Below are 23,821 nucleotides of genomic sequence, written 5' to 3'. Positions count from 1 at the left end.
GTGCCAATCAAGCTGCTTTGTCCTGGATGGTGTCAAGCTTCTTGAATGTTGTTGGAGCTGCAGCCACCCAGGCAAGGGGACAGTATTCCATTACACTCCTGACTTGTGCCTTGTAGATGGTGGACAGGTTTTGTGGAATCGAGGGGCAAAATTTTCCAGTCCTGCCTGCCACAGGAATCGTAGTGGGTAGGACAAAGACCGTGAAAAGGTCCAATGACCTCGGGCAGGATTTTCTGGTTTTGGGGCGAGCACGGCCGGAAAATCCCACCCAAGAGATAAGTTACTTGCTGCAGGATTCCTAGCCTTTGACCTGTTCTTGTTGCCATATTATTTATATGGCTGGTCCAGTTCAGTTTCTGGTTAATGGGACCCCCCCCAGGATGTTGATAATGGGAGATTCAGTGATGGTAATGCCATTGAATGTTAGGGGGTGATGGTTAGATCCTTTCTTGTTGGAGATGATCATTGCTTGGCACTTGTGTGACGCAATCACTACTTGCCACTTGTCAGCCCAAACCTGGATATTGTCCAGATCTCACCGCATTTGGACATGGACTGCTTCAGTATCTGAGGAGTTGCAAATGGTGCTGGACTTATCCAATCATCAGCAAGCATCCCCAATTCTGACATGGTGGAAGGAAGGTCATTAGTGAAGCAGCTGAAGATAGTTGGGCCTAGGACACTACCCTGAGGGACTCCTGCAGTGATATCCTGGGACTGAGATAATTGACCTGCAACCACCACCACAATCATCTTCTTTTGTGCCAGGTATGACTCCAGCCAGTAGAGAGTTTTTCCTCTGATTCCCATTGATGCAGTTTTGCTGGGGCTCCTTGATGCCACACTCAGCCAAGAGCTGTCACTCTCACCTTACCTCTGGAGTTCAGCTCTTTTATCCATGTTTGAACAAAGACTGTAATGAGGTCAAGAGCTGACTGACCCTGGGAATCCAAACTGAGCATTCATGAGCAGGTTATTGCTGAGTAAGTGCCGCTTGATAGCGCTAATGACCCTTTCCATGATATTACTGATGTTCAAGAATAGACTGATGGGCTGGGTTGGATTTGCCTTTTGTACAGGACATACCTGGACAATTCTCCACATTGTTGGGTAGATGCCAATGTTGTAACTGTACTGGAGTAGCCTGGCTAGGGATGGAGTCTTCAGTACTATTGCCAGAATATTGTCAAGGCCCATAGCCATTGCAGGATCCAATACCTTCAGCCATTTCTTGATATCATGTGAAGTGAATCGAATTGGCTGAAGGTGGCTGGAGACTGTTGTGAGTTGAGGGGGAGTGATGAGTGGTGAGGTTGGAGGGGAAATGAGGGTCACTTGGGGATCATGAGGGTGAGTGGGGGTTATTGGAGCATGGGTGAGAATGAGGATTGGGGTAATAGGATTGGGGGTGGCTGGGGTAATGATGGGGCCGTGGGGAGAGTTAGGATGGAAATGGGCACAATTAGGGTGAATGGGATGCGGTTGGGATGAGGGAGAAGATGGGGAGGGAGGAAGTAGAGAAATGGAAAGAGGATAAGTGGGGGGATGGGGAGAGGGTGAATGGAGGGGTGGGGAGGGGTGGGGAGGGGTTGAGTGGGGGTGTGGGAAAGGGGTGGGGAGGGTGTGAGTGGGGGGCAGGGGTGAGAGGGCGAGTTGGGGATAGGGAGTAGGGGATGTGGAGTGGGTGGGAAAAGGGGATGGGGTGAATGGAGGGAGGAGGGGTGATTAGAGGGAGTAGTGGGATGGGAGTGATGGGAGTGTGGTTAGAGGGGATGGGGTGTTTGGGGGTTGGGGTGATGAGCAGTGGGGGTGATTAGGGCTTGTTTGCGGGGTGGATTGATGATGGGGTGGGAGTGATGAGACTGGTGATTAGGGGGTGTTGGGGATGGGGTAATGGGGATTGTGGTGATTAGGGGGTGATGAGGTGGGGTGAGGGGCCGTGGGGGTAATGGGGGATGGTTGCGGGTGGAATGGGATTGATGGGAGTGGTTCAGAGGGGTGAAGGGGGTTGGGTGATAAAGGGGTGGGGTGATGAGGGGATGGGGTGATTACGGGGGTAGGGGTAATTAGGAGTGGTTAGAGGGGATGGGGTTTGGAGTGGTTGGAGGTGATGGGGGTGGGGAGCTTAGAGGTGGATGATGGAGGGGTTGGGGGTAATGTGGGGTTGGGGGTGATGGGGGTTGGTGGTGGGGGGGTTGGTTGGGGTGGGGATGATGGGCGTTGGGGGTAATGGAGGTTGGGGGTGATGATGGGGGGTTGGAGGTGATGGGGATGATGGGGGTTGGGGGTGATTTGGGGGGGGAGTGGGGGATGTTGCTGGCAGCCCGTGCCTCCCTGCCCCCTCCCCCCCTGCCCCAGGGCGGCCGCACAGGGAGAGTTTGTGACGCGCTCCCCGCCCCGGGCTCCGCTCCCTCCGCCGCTGTCAGCTTCAAACCATGCGGGAGTCCCGGCCGGAGAGCCCGACACTGAAACCCCCCAGCCCAGCGACTGAACCGGTACAGGACACGGGGGAGCGGGGAGATCCGGGGGGTGGGAGAGTGGTACCGTTGGGGGAGGGGGTTGAGGGGTGTGGAGGTCAGAGCTGTGGTGGGGGGGGGTCAGGGGTGTGGGGGGGGGGGGGGGGGGGTCAGGGGTGTGGGGGGGGGGGGGGTCAGGGGTGTGGGGGGGGGGGGTCAGGGGTGTGGGGGGGGGGGGGTCAGGGGTGTGGGGGGGGGGGGGTCAGGGGTGTGGGGGGGGGGGGGGTCAGGGGTGTGGGGGGGGGGGGGGTCAGGGGTGTGGGGGGGGGGGGTCAGGGGTGTGGGGGGGGGGGTCAGGGGTGTGGGGGGGGGGGGTCAGGGGTGTGGGGGGGGGGGTCAGGGGTGTGGGGGGGGGGGGTCAGGGGTGTGGGGGGGGGGGGGTCAGGGGTGGGGGGGGGGTCAGGGGTGTGGGGGGGGGGGTCAGGGGTGTGGGGGGGGGGTCAGGGGTGTGGGGGGGGGTCAGGGGGGGGGGGTCAGGGGTGTGGGGGGGGATCGGGGGGGGGGGTCAGAGCTGTGGGGGTGTGGGGGGGGGTCAGAGCTGTGGAGGAGAGGGAGGGGGGGGGTCAGAGCTGTGGAGGAGAGGGAGGGGGGGGGTCAGAGCTGTGGAGAAGAGGGAGGGGGGGGGTCAGAGCTGTGGAGGAGAGGGAGGGGGGGGTCAGAGCTGTGGAGGGGGGGGGTCAGAGCTGTGGAGGGGGGGTGGTCAGAGCTGTGGAGGGGGGGGTGGTCAGAGCTGTGGAGGGGGGGGTGGTCAGAGCTGTGGAGGGGGGGGTGGTCAGAGCTGTGGAGGGGGGGGGGTCAGAGCTGTGGAGGGGGGGGGGTCAGAGCTGTGGAGGGGGGGGGGTCAGAGCTGTGGAGGGGGGGGGTCAGAGCTGTGGAGGGGGGGGGTCAGAGCTGTGGAGGGGGGGGGTCAGAGCTGTGGAGGGGGGGGTCAGAGCTGTGGAGGGAGGGGGGTCAGAGCTGTGGAGGGGGGGGGGTCAGAGCTGTGGAGGGGGGGGTGTCAGAACTGTGGAGGGGGGAAGTGTCAGAGCTGTGGAGGGGGGGGGGTCAGAGCTGTGGAGGGGGGGGGTCAGAGCTGTGGAGGGGGGGGGGGTCAGAGCTGTGGAGGGGGGGGTCAGAGCTGTGGAGGGGGGGGGGTCAGAGCTGTGGGGGGGGGGTCAGAGCTGTGGAGGGGGGGTCAGAGCTGTGGAGGGGGGGGTCAGAGCTGTGGAGGGGGGGGTCAGAGCTGTGGAGGAGGGGGGTCAGAGCTGTGGGAGGGAGGGGTCAGAGCTGTGGAGGAGGGGGGGGGTCAGAGCTGTGGAGGAGGGGGGCGGTCAAAGCTGTGTGGGGGGGGGTCAGAGCTGTGGAGGAGGGGTGCGGTCAGAGCTGTGTGGGGGGGGGGGTCAGAGCTGTGGAGGAGGGGGGGGTCAGAGCTGTGGAGGAGGGGGGCGGTCAGAGCTGTGTGGGGGGGGGGGTCAGAGCTGTGGAGGGGGGGGTCAGCTGTGTAGGAGGGGGGGGTCAGAGCTGTGGAGGAGGGGGGATCAGAGCTGTGGAAGAGGGGGGGTCAGAGCTGTGGAGGGGGGGTCAGAGCTGTAGAGGGGGGTGTTGATGGGGGGGTGTTGGGAGGGGGGGGTTGGGGTTGTGAGAGTCGTTGCCACTGTCTGCCACTCTTGTGTCTTTCAGGTTGAAGCCGCTGGAGCTGCGGGTCCTGAGATTGGAACCCTCTCCGAGAAATATTGGGAGGACATCAAGCACCTGAGACAGGTAGTAGGGAGCACTCACCCTCATTCCCTAACCCCACAAAAATTACATTCACTCCCTCCACTGCTGGCACCCAGTGGCATCATCAGTGTGCACAGTGTGTACCATCTACAAGATACACTGCAAGTACTCACACAGCATCTTGCAAACCCTCACACTATCATCTAGAAGTCTCACAATACCAGGTTAAAGTCCAACAGATTTATCTGGTACCACTAGCTTTCGGAGCGCTGCCCCTTCATCAGGTGAGTACATCTAGAAGTACAAGGGCAGCAGACACCTGGAGATTCCCCTCCAAACCACTCACTAGAAACATTAAATATAGAAGCAGGAATAGGCCATTCGCCCCTTGAAGCCTGCTCTGCCATTCTTTATGATCATGGCTGATCATCCAACTCAATAGCCTTTCCCCTCCTTTGATTCCTTTCACCTCCAGCTATATCTAACTCCTTCTTCAATTCAATATTTTGACCTCAACTACTTTCTGTGGTCATGAATTCCAAGGGCTTACCACTCTCTGGGTGAAAAAATTTCTATGAGATCCCTCCTCATTCTTCTGAACTTAGAATCATAGAATCCCGACAGTGCAGAAAGGAACCAGCCAGCCCATCGAGTCTGCCTCAATTCTCCGAAAGAGCATCTTACCCAGGCCTCCCACTGCCCTACCCCTGTGCATTTACTATGACTAATTCATCTAACTTACACATCTTTGGACACTAAGGGGCAATTTATCATGGCCAATCTTACTTGTGCACCTTTGGACTGTGGGAAGAAACTGGAGCACTCGGAGGAAACCCACGCAGACACGGGGAAAGTGCAAACTCCACACAGACAGTCATCCGAGACCGGAATCGAACCTGGTGCTGTGAGGCAGTAATGCTAACAACTGTGCCACCATGCCGCCCTTAACTTCAGTGAATATAATCCAAACCAACTCAATCTCTCCTCATACGTCAGTCCCGCCATCCCAGGGATCATCTGGTAAACCTTCACTGCACTCCCTCTTGAGCAAGAACATCTTTCACAGAGAAGGAGACCAAAACTGCACACACTATTCTAGCTGTGGCCTCACCAAGGTCCTGTATAAGTGCAGCAAGACATCCCTGCTCTTGTACTTGAATCCTCTCATTATGAAGACCAACATACCATTTGCCTTCTTTACTGCCTGCTGCACCTGCATGCTTACCTTCAGTGACTGGTGTCCCAGGACACCCAGGTTTTGTTGCAAGTTACCTTCTCTTAATTTATAGCCATTCAGATAATAATCTGTCTTCCTATCAAAGTGGATAACCTCCCATTTATCCACATTATACTTCATCTGCCATGCATTTTCCCACTCCCTCAGCTTGACCAAATCACACTGAAGCGTGGCACAGTGGTTAGCACTACTGCCTCACAGTGCCAGGGATCTGGGTTCAATTCCGGTCTCAGGTGACTGTCTGTGTAGAGTTTGCACGTTCTCCCCATGTCTGTGTGGGTTTCCCCCAGGTGCTCCGATTTCCTCTCACACTCCAAAAATGTGCGGGTTGGGTTGATTGGCCATGCTAAGTTGTCCCTTAGTGTCAGGGGGAGTAGCAGTGTAAATGCGTGGGGTTATGAGGATAGGACATAGGTGGGATTGTTATCAGTGCAGGCTTGATGGGCTAAATGGCCTCCTGCACTGAATAGAATCCCTACAGTACAGAAGGAGGCCATTCAGCCCATTGAGCCTGCACCGTCATCAATCCCACACAGGCCCTATCCCCATAAACCCCCTGATACTAAGGGGCAATTTAGCATGGCCAATCAACCTAACCCGCACACCTTTAGACTGTGGGAGGAAACTGGAGCACTCGGAGGAAAGCCACGTGGACACGGGGAGAACGTGCAAACTCCACACAGTCACCTGAGGCTGGAATCGAACTTTGCTCCCTGGTGCTGCTAAACACTGTTTCGCTGTGCCGCCCTGAATATTCTATTCTATTCATCTCTGCATCCTCTTCACAGCTCACTTTCCCACCCAGCTTTGTGTCAACTGCAAATTTGGAGATATTGCATTTAGTTCCTTCATCTAAACCATGAATATATGTTGTGAATAGCTGGAGTTCTAGCACCGATCCCTGCGGTACCCCACTAGTCACTGCCTGCCATTTAGAAAAAGACTCATTTATTCCTACTCTTTGTTTCCTGTCTGCCAACCAGTTTTCTATCCATCTCAATACACAACCCCATCCCAAGTGCTTTAATTTTGGAAATATATTGCTGTTCCTTCACTATCGCTGTATCAAAATCCTGGAATTTCCTCCCTCACAGCACTGTGGGTGTACCTACACCACAGCGACTGCAGTGGTTCAAGAGGCTCATCACCACTTTCTCAAGGGACAATTTGGGAAGGGCAATAAATGCTAGCCTAGCCAGCGACTGCCACATCTCTTGAATGAATTTTTAAAAACTCCTATGTTCTCATCTTCTAAGCCGGCATGTGTGATTTGAACTTGCGAACTCTGCATGAGTAATCTAGTTCCATAACCATTACAAAAACCATCTTCCACAAGTGATGGAAGGAATCTTGCAAAGGGAGGGGTTGAATTTCACACACCCTGTTTCTGCTCCCGAGTACAGCCTGAATATTAATGGGGCCTACAGCCTGAATATTAATGGGGCCTTCAGCCTGGAATTTGCCTCCAGTCCTTCTGCAATTTAATATACTAATGACTTTTTCTCTGGTTTGTACAGATACGCAGGGACCTAAAAGTATTGCAAATGTTTAATTGTTTGAATGAGAAACTCTTCCTTCTTCAACAAGTAGCCACCGAGAGTTGGAAACTGCTGCACAAGGATATGTATTATTACCAATTCCTTTCTACAGCTAGGTGAGGAAGAGAATAGTACAATAGTTAAAAATTTGTTGGTTTGAGAGCTGATGTTTGAACTTTGTGATGGTTAAATAGACCTGTGCCAATTTTATCCATTGGGGAGAGACTTGGTCTTGGTAAAGAGGCTGTGTGGTTTCAGCCATGACTCAATGGTAGCAATCTTACCTCTGAATCAGAAGGTCAGAGCCACTCTCCAAAAGACATGAGCAGATAATTGAGGCAGGCACTGAGGGTGTCCTGCATTTCTGGACATGTCTTTTGGATGAGATGTTAAACTGCGGCCCTACCTGCCCTCAGGTTGATGTTAAAGATACCAGAGCAATGTTAAAGAAGAGCAGGAGAGCCCATCGAGGTCCTGGGCAATATTTATCCCCCAACCAACACCTGGAATATCATTCAGTCATTTATTTAACTGCTATTAGTGTGTGTTATATACTGGACTTGTTGGATAAAAAGAATGTAGAGTGATAACATGTGGGGTTGGGTGAAAACAACAACACAGATTTATTGAATAGCCGTTGCCTCTGCAGAGGTTTGATCTAGACTAAGGCAAAAGTCTGAGAAGCAGCCAATGATGTCACAAACTATACATGTGACTAGACTTAGTGACAGCGCAACAACACAAGAACAATGCCAAGTACTCAACATCCCTCTTTACTTCGAAGGTCCCATAACAACAAATAATCATAGTATTTTACATAGTCTTCAAAATATATATACAAGGGCAGGCAATGCATCATTACACAGTAATAATACATTTAATTGGAAGGATGATTAACTGGGCATCTATTCTGCACAGATTGCCTACGCATTTCAGGGATAAGCTTGTTCTTGACCCTAGAGGAATAGTCCGGTTCTTCAGAGGGCAGCATGGTGGCAAAGTGGTTAGCACTGCTGCCTCACAGCGCCAAGAACCTGGATTCAATTCCCGGCTTGGGTCACTGTCTGTGTGGAGTTTGCACGTTCTCCCCATGTCTGCGTGGGTTTCCTCCCACAGTCCAAAGATGTGTGGGTTAGGTGGAGTGGCCATGCTAAATTGCTCCTTAGCATCTGGGGGACTAGCTAGGGTAAATGCATGGGGTCATGGGGATAGGGCCTGGGTGGGATTGTGGTTGGTGCAGACTCGATGGGCCAAATGGCCTCCTTTTGCACTGTAGGATTCTATGAGGTTGCCTCTACCCTGGAAGGTATAACAGTCTCTTCTGTAGGGAGAAGACTAGTAACAGCAAGGGATTCTTCAGCAGTATTGGTTTCTGCTGATTGGTCAAAGTTGCAGTTACTGAATACTGATGGTATGGATAGTGGTTCATCCAGAGGTAGTTCTGGCACAATATACTGGTACATTGATAGACAGAATTCTACAGTGCAGAAGGAGGCCATTCAGTCCATCGAGTCTGCATCGACACAATCCCACCCAGGCCCTATCCCCATAACCCCATGCATTTACCCTCGCTTGTCTCCCTGACACTAAGGGGCAATTTAGCATGGCCAATGCACCTAACCCGCACATCTTTGGAGTGTGGGAGGAAACCGGAGCACCCGGAGGAAACCCACGCAGACATGGGGAGAACGTGCAAACTCCACATAGACAGTGACCCAAGCCGGGAATTGAGCCCAGGTCCCTGGCGCTGTGAGGCAGCAGTGCTAACCGCTGTGCCACTGTGCCGCCCTCTGAAGAACCGGAGAATTCCTCTGATCTGATACGTGTAGCTAACAACTGATCCACATGTCGTTCATCTTCACTTTGCACTGTATAGGAGATTGGGCCAGTTTGAGCCAGTGTAGTTGCAGGAGCCTACTTTTCACAAGTGATATAGCTATGTGCCAAAACTTGCTTCCTTTGTTGAAACAAACGTCTTTTGGAATGACCTTTTCTTAAGATTTGTGACTGCTGATTGTGTAGAGTGCCACTGACCAATGTACGGATACATTACATAGTTGAGATGGCTAATTTTAGTTTACATCTTCCAATCTGTAAAGTGTCCATTAACTATGACTCTCCGCTGTCTCTTCCTTAACCAACTTTCTATTCATGCCACTACATTCCCACCAAATGCCTTAATTTTATTAACAAACCTTACCAGATATATATGCTCTGTCAGAGAGTCGGTGCAAGCTCAATGGGCCGAATGGCCTCCTGCACTGTAGTGATTGTATGATATATGTATATTCTTCTGGAACAGAGCCAGCTAATGGGGTTCCAATGTATGGAAATTTCCAATTTTCTTTATCTTTCAGTACATCTTTGAGACTGATTAATATATCTGAACTAGGAGATTGTTGTATTGTCTTGTCTTGCTATCTTCAAATGATCTGAGCATTCCATTCATATATACATCTCTGTAATTCCTTCCCTAAGACTCTCTGCCTTTTTATCCTCACAACTGCATGACTCACTTTCTGGTCACCTGCTGTAATATCTCCTTAATAAAGTCAGAAAATTCAGGAAATACTCAACAGGTTAAGCAGCACTTCAGAACTGCATTTCTGTTTTTATTTCATATTTCAGTATTTTGCATTTGTACTCCATAAGACTATGGTCTTAAGATATAGGAGCAGAATTAGGCCATTTGGCCTATTGCATCTGCTTTGCCATTCTGTCATGGTTGATAAGTTTCTCAACCCCATTCTCCTGCTTTTTCCCTGTAATGCTCTCTGTCTTAAATATACTCAATGACCTGGCCTCCACAGCCTTCTATGGCAATGAATTCCATAGATTCATCATCCTCTGGCTGAAGAAATTCCTCCTCATCTTGGTTCTAAGAGGTCATCCCTTTATTCTGAGGCTGTGCCCTCCGATCCTAGTCTCTCCTACTGATGGAAACATCTTTTCCACGTCCACTCTATCCAGGCCTTTCAGTAGTCTGTAAGCTTCAATGAGATCCCCCTTCATCCTTCTAAACTTCATCAAGTAGACCCAGAGTCCTGAAACGCTCTTCATTCCTGGGATCATTCTCATGAACTTCCTCTGGGTCCTCTCCAGGGCCAGCACATCCTTCCTTAGGCGGGACCCAAAATTGCTCACAATACTGACCAGAGCCTTATAAAGCCTTAGCAGAACATCCCTGCTTTTGTATTCTAGTCCCCTCGAAATGAATGCTAACATTGCATTTGCTTTCCTAACTACCAACTCAAGTTAACCTTAGGAGAATCCTGAACCAGGACACCCAAGTCCCTTTGCGCTTCTGATTTCTGAATTCTCTCCCCATTTAGAAAATAGTCTACGCCTCTATTCTTCCTACCAAAGTGCATAACCTCACACTTTCCCACATTGTATTCCATCTGCCACTTCTTTGCCCACACTCCTAACCTGTCCAAGTCCTTCTGCAGCCTCCCTGCCTCGCCAATACTACCTGTCCCTCCATCTGTCTTTGTACCATCTGCATACTTAGCCACAATGCCCGCAGTTCCTTCATCTAGATCATTGCTGTATAAAGTGAATAGTTGTGGTCCCAACACTGACCCCTGCGGAACAACACTGGTCACTGGCTGCCATCCTGAAAAGGACTCTTTATTCCACTCTCTGCCTTCTGCCAGTCGGCCAGTCCTCTATCCATGCTAGTGCCTTGCCTCTAACACCATGGGCTCTTATCTTAATGAGCAGCTCCTGGGCGGCACCTTGTCAAAGGCCTTCTGGAAATCCAAGTAGATAACACCCACTGGCTCTCCTTTGTCTGCTCGTTACCTCCTCAAAGAATTCCAATAGATTTGTCAGGCATGTCCTTCTCTTGGTGAAACCATGCTGACTTCACCATATTTTACCATGCACTTCCAAGTATTCCAAAATCTCATCCTTAATAATGGACCTGAAAATCTTGGCAAGAAGTCCAGCAGGTTTATTTGGTAGCACAAGCCACAAGCTTTCGGAGCACTGCCCCTTCATTAGGTGAGTGGGAGTTGTGTTCACAAACAGGGCATATAGATACAAACTCAATTTACAAGATAATGGTTGGAATGCGAGTCTTTACAGGTAATCAAGTCTTAAAGGTACAGACAATGTGAGTGGAGAGAGGGTTAAGCACAGGTTAAAGAGATGTGTATTGTCTCCAGCGAGGACAATTAGCGAGATTTTGCAAACACAGGCAAGTCGTGGGGGTTACAGATAGTGTGACATGAACCCAAGATCCCGATTGAGGCCATCCTCATGAGTGCGGAACTTGGCTATCAGTTTCTGCGTTGTCATGTGTTGTGAAGGCCGCCTTGGAGAACGCTTACCCGAAGATCAGAGGCTGAATGCCCGTGACTGCTGAAGTGTTCCCCAACAGGAAGAGAACAGTCCTGCCTGGTGATTGTCGAGCGGTGTTCATTCATGCGTTGTCATAGTGTCTGCATGGTTTCCCCAATGTACCATGCCTCGCGACATCCTTTCCTGCAGCGTATCAGGTAGACAACGTTGGACGAGTTGCAAGAGTAGGTACCGTGTACCTGGTAGATGGTGTTCTCACGTGAGATGATGGCATCAGTGTCGATGATCCGGCACGTCTTGCAGAGGTTGCTGTGGCAGGGTTGTGTGGTGTCGTGGTCACTGTTCTCCTGAAGGCAGGGTAGTTTGCTGTGGACAATGGTCTGTTTGAGGTTGTGTGGTTGTTTGAAGGCAGGAAGTGGAGGTGTGGGGATGGCCTTGGCGAGATGTTCGTCTTCATCGATGACATGTTGAAGGCTCCGGAGACGATGTCGTAGTTTCTCCGCTCCCGGGGAAGTACTGGACAACGAAGGGTACTCTGTCCACCGTGTCCCATGTTTGTCTTCTGAGGAGATTGGTGCGGTTTTTTGCTGTGGTACGTCGGAACTGTCAACCGATGAGTCGAGCGCCATATCCTTTTCTTATGAGGGCATCTTTCATCTGAGCAGATCCTGTATATACGGTGGGCTTGTCCGTAGGGGATGGCTTCTTTAACATGTTTAGGGTGGAAGCTGGAGAAGTGGAGCATCGTGAGGTTACCCGTGGGCTTGGGTTACAGTGAAGTGCTGAGGTGACCGTCCTTGATGGAGATGCGTGTGTCCAAGAATGCAACCAATTCCAGAGAGTAGTCCGCGGGCGGCACGGTAGCACAGTGGTTAGCACTGCTGCTTAACAGCTCCAGAGACCTGGGTTCGATTCCCAGCTTGGGTCACTGTCTGTGTGGAGTTTGCACATTCTCCTCGTGTCTGCGCGGGTTTCCTCCGGGTGCTCTGGTTTCCTCCCACAGTCCAAAGATGTGCGGGTTCGGTTGATTGGCCATGCTAAAATTGCCCCTTAGTGTCCTGAGATGCATAGGTTAGAGGGATTAGTGGGTAAAATATGTAGGGATATGGGGGTAGGGCCTGGGTGGGATTGTGGTCGGTGCAGACTCGATGGGCCGAATGGCCTCTTTCTGTACTGTATGGTTTCTATGATTTCTATGATGGTGAGTCTGATGGTGGGATGGAACTTGTTGATGTCATCATATAGTTGTTTCAGTGATTGTTCACCATGAGTCCAAAGGAAGAAAATGTCATCGCTGTATCGAGTGTATAGCATCGGTTGAAGGTCCTGTGCGGTGAAGAGGTCTTGTTCGAACCTGTGCATGGAGATGCACCTCCAGATGCTGAAAGATGCCCTCATAAGAACAGGATGTGTTCTCTTCCTGTTGGGGAACACTTCAGCAGTCACGGGCATTCAGCCTCTGATCTTCGGCTAAGCGTTCTCCATGGCGGCCTTCACGACACACGACAACGCAGAATCGCTGAGCAGAAACTGATAGCCAAGTTCCGCACATATGAGGACGGCCTCAACCGGGATCTTGCGTCATGTCACACTATCTGTAACCCCCACGACTTGCCTGGGCTTGCAAAATCTCACTAACTGTCCTGTCTGGAGACAATACACATCTCTTTAACCTGTGCTTAACCCTCTCTCCACTCACATTGTCTGTACCTTTAAGACTTCATTACCTGTGAAGACTCGCATTCCAACCATTACCTTGTAAATTGAGTTTGTGTCTATATATGCCCTGTTTGTGAACACAACTCCCACTCACCTGATGAAGGAGCAGTGCTCTGAAAGTTTGTGGCTTGTGCTACCAAATAAACCTGTTGGACTTTAACCTGGTGTTGTGTGACTTCTTGCTGTGCTTATCCCAGTCCAACGCCGGCATCTCCACATGCCGAAAATCTTACCAGTGACCAAGGCCAGGCTAACCAGCCTGTAACTTCCCGTCTTTTGCCTCCCTCCCTTCTTAAACAGGAGTGTTACCTTAGCGATTTTCCAGTCGTCTGGGACCCTCCCTGACTCCAGTGATTCCTGAAATCTAAAAGATTTACCACCACTGATGCCTCCACTATGTCTTCAGCTATCTCCATCAGAACTCTGGGGTGTAGTCCATCTGGTCCAGGTAATTTATCCATCTTCAGACCTTTCAGCCTCCCCAGCAACCTCTCCTTAGTAATGGTCACCATACTCACCTCTACCCCCTGACTCTTTTGAATTTTGACCAATAAGTCCATAACAGCAAACAGTGCTTCTCCACAGCTGCTGCAGAACTGCTGAGAATTTCCAACATTTTCTGCTTTGGTTTCAGATTTCCAGTGTCTGCAGTGTTTTGCTATTGTACTAACTTCTCCTTATGTTGCCCAGTCAAACCTTATTTGATAATAATCCGATGGAATAGCTTGGAACATTTTGCCATGTTAAAGGCTAGCAGTTGTTGTTTTTATTGTGTGATTTCACTTTGTCACTCTTTGAATGTTGAATCTTTTAGATTTAGCAATACATTGGAGTTTTCCTCAGCAAAATATCTTACAAGTGCCCTTTCTATTCTGGGGCAGGTGGGACCTGTACAAGAGAGACGGGTTACACCTAAACTACAAGGGGACCAATATACTTGCAGGGAGGTTTGCTAGTTGTGGTGAACCACTGTAACTACATGTGTATGCCTGGACACACCCATGCTGCACCTGGCCCGAGACTCCTCCCTTTCCACCAGAGCGAGGTATAAAGGTGATGGTTCCTCCTCCTCGCCTTAGTCTGGGCCAGATCAGCTACAAGGGTGTGCTCCTGTTCTTTGCGAATAAAAACCTGTTAATTCACTCACTCACTGGAGTCCTCGTATCGTGATTGATAGTGCATCAATTTTATTCACAAAGAAAAAAAAAAGAATGGAGCAACTTCTAAATCCCGATATTTTAAACCTCGATCCGCAAGCTGTGGGAGCCGCCAACAGCTTCAATCACTGGCTGAAGTGCTTCGAAGCCTTCCTCGGAGCCTCCACTGCCATCCGGTCCGATGCAGACAAGCTGCACGAGCTCAACGCCCGGGTCAGCAATGCAGTTTATGCCACCATCTGTGACGCAGAGACGTACGTGGACGCGCTAGCGCTCCTAAAGAGCCAATACAGCCAACAGACAAACAAAGTCTACGCCAGGCACCTTCTGGCTACCCGAAAACAGCGGCCGGGAGAATCAAACGCACAGTTCCTCCGCGAACTACATGTGCTCGGCAGGGCCTGTAAGTGCAAGGCTGTATCCGCTGTGCAGTATACGGAGGACTTAATCCGCGATGCCTACGTTACGGGCATCGCATCCAACTATATTCGGCAGCGCCTGCTAGAACAAGGTGGGCTAGATCTACCAAAAACTGTGAAACTCGCTAATCCCTAGAAGTGGCCTCCCGTAACCTCGAGGCGTACACACCTGATCACACGACATTGTGGGCCTCACGGCCACTACCACCCCAGTACCTAGGAGGGCCACAGACTTATGCCACACCGCGCCCCACCAACGACTCGACTGCTGCGGCTGTTGTAGGCCCAAAGTGCTATTTTTGCGGTCTAGGGAAGCACCCCCGACAACGCTGCCCGGCAAGGGAGGTGTTCTGCTCTGGGTGTGGAAAGAAAGGCCACTACGTGAAAGTCTGCAGGGGCAAAGTCGATCTCGAAACCAAACAGCGCAGCGTGCGACCCGAGGGAACCGAAAATCCGAACGCCATCAGCCGCGTGTGACTCAAGGGAGCCGCCATGTTGGACACCATCGACCACGTGTGAGTCAAGGGGGCCGCCATTTTGGACGCCATCGGCCGCTTGGGAGTCAAGGGAGCCACCTTCTTGGATGCCGTCGGCTGCATGCGAGACAAGGGAGCCGCCATTTTGGACGCCGGTCGATGATTCTCCAGGACCCATGGTGGCAGTCACCTCACCCCCGAGTGTAAGCCCATTGCCACTAAGAGCAGACGGTACAGTGCGGGGGACAGGACCTTCATTAGGTCCGAGGTCCAGCGGCTCCTGAAGGAAGGATCATTGAGGCGAGCACCAGCCCCTGGAGAGCGCAGGTAGTAGTGATCAAAACTGGAGAGAAACACCGGATGGTCATCGATTACAGTCAGACCATCAACCGGTACACGCAGCTGGATGCGTATTCCCTTCCGCGCATATCCGACATGGTCCATCGGATTGCGCAATACCGGGTGTTCTCCACGATTGACCTCAAATCGGCTCCCCATCTGCCCGGAGGACCGCAAATATACGGCTTTCGAGGCGGATGGCCGCCTCTACCACTTTCTTAGGGTTCCCTTCGGCGTCACCAATGGGATCTCGGTCTTCCAGCCTGAAATGGACCGAATGGTGGACCAGAACGGGCTGCGGGCCACCTTCCCGTACCTGGATAACGTCACCATCTGCGGCCATGATCAGCAGGACCACGACGCCAACCTTAATAAATTCCTTCGTCCGGCCGCTCTCCTAAATCTGACCTACAATAAGAAGTGTATCTTCCGCACTCACCACCTCGCCATCCTGGGGTATGTAGTGGAGAACGGGGTCATCGGCCCCGATCCTGACCGCATGCGCCCCCTCATGGAACTTCCCCTTCCCACCACTCTTAAAGCACTGAGGAGATGCCTGGCTTCTTCTCATACTACGCCCAGTGGGTCCCTAATTACGCGAATAAGGCCCGTCCGCTTATCAAATGCACCCTTTTTCCCCTGTCGGGAGAGGCCCGCTCGGCCTTCAACCGCATCAAAGCGGACATCGCAAAGGCCACGATGCACGCGTGCACTTCCAGGTGGAGAGTGATGCGTCTGACTTCGCTCTGGCCGCCACTCTTAACCAGCCGGGCAGACCCGTAGCCTTCTTTTCACGAACCTTCAAGGCTCGGAAATTCGAATCTCCTCTGTCGAGAAGGACGCTCAGGCCATCGTTGAAGCGGTGCGACACTGGCGCCACTACTTAGCTGGCCGACGGTTCACTTTGCTCACGGACCAACGTTCGGTGGCTTTCATGTTCAACAACGCGCAGAGGGGCAAGATTAAGAATGATAAGATACTGAGGTGGAGGATTGAGCTCTCCACCTACAATTATGATATCTTATACCAGCCCGGGAAGCTCAACGAGCCTCCGGACGCTCTGTCTCGCGGAACATGTGCCAGCGCGCAGGTGAACCAACTACAGACTCTCCACAATGACCTCTGTCACCCGGGGGTCACCAGGCTCTACCACTTTATTAAGGCCCGTAACCTGCCCTATTCTGTTGAGGACGTCCGGTCTATAGCCAGACACTGTCCGGTCTGCGCAGAGTATAAGCCACACTTCTATCGGCCGGACAAGGCACACCTCATAAAAGCCACCCGCCCCTTTGAACACCTCAGCGTCGATTTCAAAGGGCCCTTTCCTTCTTCTGACCGCAACATCTATTTCCTCAACGTTATAGATGAGTACTCCCGATTCCCCTTTGCCATCCCCTGCTTGGACATGACCTCAACCACGGTCGTCAAGGCCCTGCACGGCCTCTTCACCCTGTTCGGTTACCCCAACTATATCCACAGCGACCGGGGATCCTCATTCATGCGATGAGCTGCGTCAGTACCTGCTCTCTAAGGGCATAGCCTCGAGTAGGACTACCAGCTATACCCAAGGGTAACGGGCAGGTAGAGAGGGAGAACGCGACAGTCTGGAAGGCCGTTCTTCTAGCGCTACAGTCTAAAGGCCTTCCAGTCTCCCGCAGGCAAGAAGTCCTCCCCGATGCACTGCACTCAATCCGGTCCCTCCTGTGTACGGCCACCAACGCCACCCCCCATGAGCGGATGTTTGCTTTCCCGAGGAAGTCCTCCTCGGGAATCGTACTACCATCGTGGCTGGCGTACCCAGGCCCCGTTCTGCTCCGGAGGCATGTACGACCCCATAAGTTGGACCCCCTGGTTGAAAAGGTCCAGCTCCTCCACGCCAACCCCCAATATGCTTATGTGGCATACCACGATGGACGGGAGGACACGGTCTCTATCCGGGACCTGGCGCCTGCGGGTGCCCTGGAGCCCACTATGACCCCTCACCCCACATCCCTAGACCCCTCGGTTGTTCAGGTAGCACCAGGTCCGCTTACATCTTTGCCCCTTGTACGCAGCTCGCCTGAGCCCCCGGAGTCACCACGCAGAACCCGACCAGAAGGGACGACGGCGGATTCGAGCGGTTCCACCCTGCCATCGGAAGCAACACCTCAACTGGTACTGCGGCGGTCACAACGACTGATCAAGCCGCCCGACAGGCTGAACCTGTGAACGGACGACACCTTACCTCAGTTTCGTGACTCTTATGTATAAATAGATCTTCATACCTCTTTACATATTGTTCCACCCACCCCCACCGGACTCTCTTTTTAAAGGAGGGGTGAATGTGGTGAACCACTGTAACTACATGTGTATGCCTGGACACACCCATGCTGCACCTGGCCCAAGACTCCTCCCTTTCCACCTGGAACTCCTCCCTTTCCACCAGAGCGAGGTATAAAGGTGATGGTTCCTCCTCCTCGCCTCAGTCTGGGCCAGGTCAGCTACAAGGGTGTGCTCCTGTTCTTTGCGAATAAAAGCCTGTTAATTCACTCACTCACTGGAGTCCTCGTATCGTGATTGATAGTGCATCACTAGTGTTATTGGGGAGTGTTCAAACTAGATTTGCAGGGGGATGGAACCAGAGTGCCAGAGCAGATAGTGGAGCAGGGGTGAAAAAACAGGTTAGTTCAAGCAAAATCACAAATGAAAGGGTTGAGTGTGGTGGAAATAATCTTTTGAGGTGTGTCTATTTCAATGCCAGGAGTGTTGTGGGGAAGGCAGATGAGCTGAAGGAGTGGATAGTCACATGGAAATATGACATTATAGTCATTAGTGAAACTTGGCTACAGGAGGGGCAGCTCAATGTTCCAGGGTGCCAATGTTTCAGGTGGGATAGAGGCAGAGGGATAAAAGGTGGGGGGGGGGGGGGGGGCGGTGGCATTGTTGGTCAGGGAAAATGTTACAGCAGTACTCAGGCAGGATAGATTAGGGAGCTTGTCTACAGAGGCCCTATGGGTGGAGCTGAGAAACAGGAAAGGTATGACCACATTAATGGGGTTGTATTATAGACCACCCAATAGTTAGCAAGAATTGGAGGAGCAAATCAGCAGAGAGATAGCTGACAACTGCAAGAAACACAAAGTTGTGATAGTAGGGGATTTTAATTTTCCACATATAGATTGAGACTTGCATACTGTTAAAGGTTTAGACGGGGTAGTGTTTGTAAAATGTGTTCAGGAGAATTTTCTACATCAGTATATAGAGGTGCCAACTAGAGAGGATGCGATATTGGATCTCCTATTGGGAAATGAGTTAGGGCAGGTGATGGATGTGAGTGTGAGGGAACACTTTGGATCCAGTGATCATAATGCCATTAGTTTCAACCTGATCATGGATAAGGATAGATCTGGTCCTTGGGTTGAAGTTCTGAACTGGAAAAAGGCCAAATTTGATGAAATGAGAAGGGATCTGGGAAGTGTGGATTGGCACAGGCTGTTCTCTGGTAAGGATGTAAATGGAAAGTGGGAGGCCTTCAAAGGAGAAATTTTGAGAGTGCAGAGTTTGTATGTTCCTGTCAGGATTAAAGGCAAAGTAAGTAGGAATAAGGAACCTTGGTTCTCGAGGGAGATTGTAACACTGATTAAGAGGAAGAGAGAGTTGTATGAAATGTACAGGCAGCAAGGAACAGATCAGATGCTCGAGGAGTATAAAAAGTGCAAGAAGCTACTTAAGAGGGAAATCAGGAGGGCTAAAAGAAGACATGAGGTTGCTTTGGCAGACAGAGTGAAGGAAAATCCAAAGAGCTTCTATAGGTATGTTAGGAGCAAAAGGATAGTGAGGGATAAAATTGGTCCTCTTGAAGACCAGAGTGGTAGACTGTGTATGGAACCAAAAGAGATGGGGGAGATACTAAATGGTTTTTTTGCATCCGTATTTACTGAGGAAACGGGCATGGAGTCTACGGAAATAGGGCAAACAGGTAGGGAGGTCATGGAACCTTTACAGATTAAAGGGGAGGAGGTGCTCGCTGTCTCGAGGCAAATCAGAGTGGATAAATCCCCAGGACCGGACAGGGTATTCCCACGGACCTTGAGGGAAGCTAGTGTTGAACTTGCAGGGGCCCTGGCAGACATATTTAAAATGTCAGTATTCACTGGGGAGGTGCCGGATGATTGGAGGGTGGCTCATGTTGTTCCGTTGTTTAAAAAAGGTTCCAAAAGAAATCCGGGAAATTATAGGCCAGTAAATTTGACGTCGGTGGTGGGCAAGTTATTGGAAAGTGTGATAAGGGATAGGATCTACAAATATTTGGATAGACAGGGACTTATTAGGGAGAGTCAACATGGCTTTGTGCGTGGTAGGTCATGTTTGACCAATCTATTAGAGTTTTTCAAGGAGGTTACCAGGAAAGTGGATGAAGGGAAAGCGATGGATGTTGTCTATCTGGATTTCAGCAAGGCCTTTGACAAGGTCCCTCATGGGAGGTTAGTTAGGAAGGTTCAGTCGCTAGGTATACATGGGGAGGTAGTAAACTGGATTAGACACTGGCTCAATGGAAGAACACAGTAAGAGTTTTAATAACACCAGGTTAAAGTCCAACAGGTTTATTTGGTAGCGTATGGCATTTGCTACCAAATAAACCTGTTGGACTTTGACCTGGTGTTGTTAAAACTCTTACTGTGTTTACCCCAGCCCAACGCCGGCATCTCCAAATCAATGGAAGAAGCCAGAGAGTGGTTGTGGAGGATTGCTTCTCTGAGTGGAGGCCTGTGACTAGTGGTGACTAGTATTTGCACATTTCCACTCCATCTGACGAAGGAGCAGTGCTCCAAAAGCTTATGGTATTTGCTACCAAATAAACCTGTTGGACTTTAACCTGGTGTTGTGAGACTTCTTACTAGTGGTGTGCTGCAGGGATCGGTGTTGGGTCCATTGTTGTTTGTCATCTATATCAATGATCTGGTAAATTGGATCAGCAAATTTGCTGCTGATACAAAGATTGGAGGTGTAGTGGACAGTGAGGAAGGTTGTCAAAGCTTGCAGATGGATTTGGACCAACTAGAAAAATGGGCTGAAAAATGACAAATGGAATTTAACGCAGACAGGTGTGAGATATTGCACTTTGGAAGGACAAACCAAAGTAGAACGTACAGGGTAAATGGTAGGACTCTGAAGAGTGCAGTTGAACAGAGGGATCTGGGAATACAGGTACAGAATTCCCTAAAAGTGACGTCGCAGGTGGATAGGGTTGTAAAGAGTGCCTTTGGTACATTGGCCTTTATAAATCGGAGTATCGAGTATAAAAGTTGGAGTGTTATGGTAAGGTTATATAAGGCATTGGTGAGGCCGAATTTGGAGTATTGTGTACAGTTTTGGTCACCTAGTTACAGGAAGGATGTAAATAAAGTTGAAAGAGTGCAGAGAAGGTTCTCACGGATGTTGCCGGGACTTGAGACGATGAGTTACAGAGAGAGATTGAATAGATTGGGACTTTATTCCCTGGAGCATAGAAGAATGAAGGGAGATTTGATAGAGGTGTACAAGATTTTGATGGTATAGATAGAGTGAATGCAAGCAGGCTTTTTCCACTGAGGCTAGGGGAGAAAAAAACCAGAGGGCATGGGTTAAGGGTGAAAGGAGAAAAGTTTAAAGGGAATATTAGGGGGGGCTTCTTCACGCAGAGAGTGGTGGGAGTGTGGAATGAGCTACCGGATAAAGTGGTACTTTTAACACTTTTAAACACTTGGTACTTTTAATCCACTTTTAACATTTAAAAAAAAACTTTGCCGGGTTCATGGATGAGAGGGGTGTGGAGGGATATGGACCAAGTGCAGGTCAGTGGGACTAGGCAAAAAATGGTTCGGCACAGACAAGAAGGGCCAAAAGGCTTGTTTCTGAGCTGTAATTTTCTATGGTTCTATCCTTATTAAACCCAAAAAGATATATAAAATATATCCATCGTATCAGCCTGTTCCTGCCCCACTGAATTCATTCCTTCCTATCTTGACTTCATTCTCACTCCCCTTGTCCAGTTCCCTTCCTACCTACATTTATGATTCCTCTGATTCTCTACACCACATCAACAATTTCCAGTGTCCTAACACTAACCGCTTCCTCTTCACTATGGATGTCCAATCCCTCTACACCTCCATCCCCCACCAGGAGGGTCTCAGGGCTCTCCGCTTCTTCCTCAAACAGAGACCTGAACAACCTTAACCACCACCACTCTCCTCTGCCTGGATAAACTTGTTCTGTCACTAAATAATTTCTCCTTTAACTTGTCTCACTTCATGCAAATAAAAGGTATGGCTATGAGTACCTGCATGGGTTCCGGTTGTGCCTGTCTTTTTGTTGGGTTTGTGGAACATTCCTTGTTCCAATTTACTCAGGTCCTCTCCCAAACCTCCTCAGTTGCATCGATGACTATATTAGCGCTGTTTCAAGTTTCTGTCTGTGACCATTTTTCTTCCACCCCTCTCACTTTCATGTGGTCTATCTCCAACACCAGGAATCAGCGGCATGGCGCACAGTGGTTAGTACTGCTACCTCACAGCACCAGGGACCCAGGTTCAATTCCTGGCTTGGGTCACTGTGTGCGGACCTTCTCCCCATGTCTGACTGACTCATCCACCCACTCTCCTATTCACTCACTACGAGATTTGAGACTTGAATACAGGAGCAAATTTAAAAATAGGGGTGTGACCACTTCATCCTTTTATTCCTACGCATGCTGCTGTTCTGTGGGGATGTCAGCGCTGACTCAGTGCTGCTACAGCAGGAAACACAAAAGTGCGCAAAAATGTTGAGTCGCATATATCTTCACAGCAGCAGTAATACACATGGCATTGATGCAGAGCTGAAGTCTGGGTCAATTATTATCATTGGGATATTTGATTCAACTGAAAGTTCACCTCTTCACATCATGAATAACAGATTGAAACTCTAGGGGTGGCACAGTGGTTAGCATTGCTGCCTCACAGTGCCAGGGACTCGGGTTCAATTCCTGACTTGGGTCACTGTCTGGGTGGAGTTTGCGTGTTCTCTCCGTGTCTGTGTGGGTTTCCTCCGGGTGCTCCGGTTTCCTCTCACAGTCCAAATGACGTGCTGGTTAGGTGCATTGGCCATGGTAAATTCTCCCTCAGTGTACCCGAACAGGCACCGGAGTGTGGCGACTTGGGGATTTTCACAGTAACTTCATTGCAGTGTAATGTAAGCCTAGTTATGACTAACAAATAAACTTTAAGACTTAAAAAAAAGAGTGACCACTGCCTTATCCTTATTGATTAGAGGCGGCACAGTAGCACAGTGGTTCGCACTGCTGCTTCACAGCTCCAGGGACCTGGGTTCGATTCCCGGCTTGGGTCACTGCCTGTGTGGAGTTTGCACATTCTACTCGTGTCTGCGTGGGTTTCCTCCGGGTGCTCCGGTTTCCTCCCACAGTCCAAAGATGTGCGGGTTAGGTTGATTGGCCATGCTAAAATTGCCCCTTAGTGTCCTGGGATGCGTAGATTAGAGGGATTAGTGGGTAAAATATGTAGGTATATGGAGGTAGGGCCTGGGTGGGATTGTGGTCGGTGCAGACTCGATGGGCCGAATGGCCTCTTTCTGTACTGTAGAGTTTCTATGATTTCTATGAGTATCCCTTATATCTGTGCTTAAACCTGCAGGCCAGTTTCAATCAGCTCATTAGCCTCTTTCACTACAATTTATAAAGTTTACTGAGACTCCCTTTTTAAAAGAATCCTAATGAACACAGTCCCTTCAAGAAAAATCCAGATTGAGAATTAAAAATGGTGCCAATGGCATCATTCCCTCTTGAAAAAGATCTCCAAAGTGAGACCATTCCTTCACCTCAAAGGAAGGTGGGAAGAGATTCAGTAGTAATTTTCAGAAGGGAATTCAATGTATGGTTGAAAAGCAGAAATGTGCAGAGATGTCGGAAAGGAGCAGTGGGATGAGGATACTTCTTACCAAGAGCCAACACTGGCACAATCATCAAATATCCTGAGTCTTTTCCATCTGGTTTCCAACCCTTTTCCATATCTTTGTAATTTATATTTTACTGTTTCTTGTTCTTGAATCTTGTACTCACTTCACAGATTCTTTCAGTGGCTCCCTGAGCGAATTCGACTTCCGTGTCGGAGAATCATGTGCAGGCCCTCACTGTGTCGGCTAACTAGACGCTGCTGCACTCGATCCTGTTGGGAATGCCTGCTGTGACCAGTGAGTACAAAACATCGCATCTAACGTATCAAACAACTACAGCCCATGCGCAGGAAAAGCAACTTGTATCAGGCTCAGGACCTTCAACATGGAAATACACTTCTCAGAGAGTCAGCATTCCCTTGCAGCAGATGGTCCAACCCACTGACATCACAGGTCCCACTCACATCTTACTTCCTGGCCGTATCCCCTTCCCGGTATTATCCGTCCCCTGA

The 23,821-nt window shown here is 50.3% G+C and overlaps 1 long non-coding RNA gene across 1 annotated transcript; it reads left to right on the top strand.

Annotated features, from left to right (window-relative positions):
* Positions 1-2,376: 2,376 nt before the first annotated feature.
* Positions 2,377-23,609, top strand: LOC144508274 (uncharacterized). Its single transcript, XR_013500256.1, has 3 exons — positions 2,377-2,495; positions 4,176-4,256; positions 23,483-23,609. It is a non-coding gene; the product is annotated as an uncharacterized LOC144508274 (long non-coding RNA).
* The last annotated feature ends 212 nt before the right edge of the window (positions 23,610-23,821 follow it).

Source organism: Mustelus asterias, chromosome 20, assembly GCF_964213995.1.
Source record: "Mustelus asterias chromosome 20, sMusAst1.hap1.1, whole genome shotgun sequence".
Taxonomy (NCBI): domain Eukaryota; kingdom Metazoa; phylum Chordata; class Chondrichthyes; order Carcharhiniformes; family Triakidae; genus Mustelus; species Mustelus asterias.
This window is presented reverse-complemented; position numbering and strand designations above follow the sequence as displayed.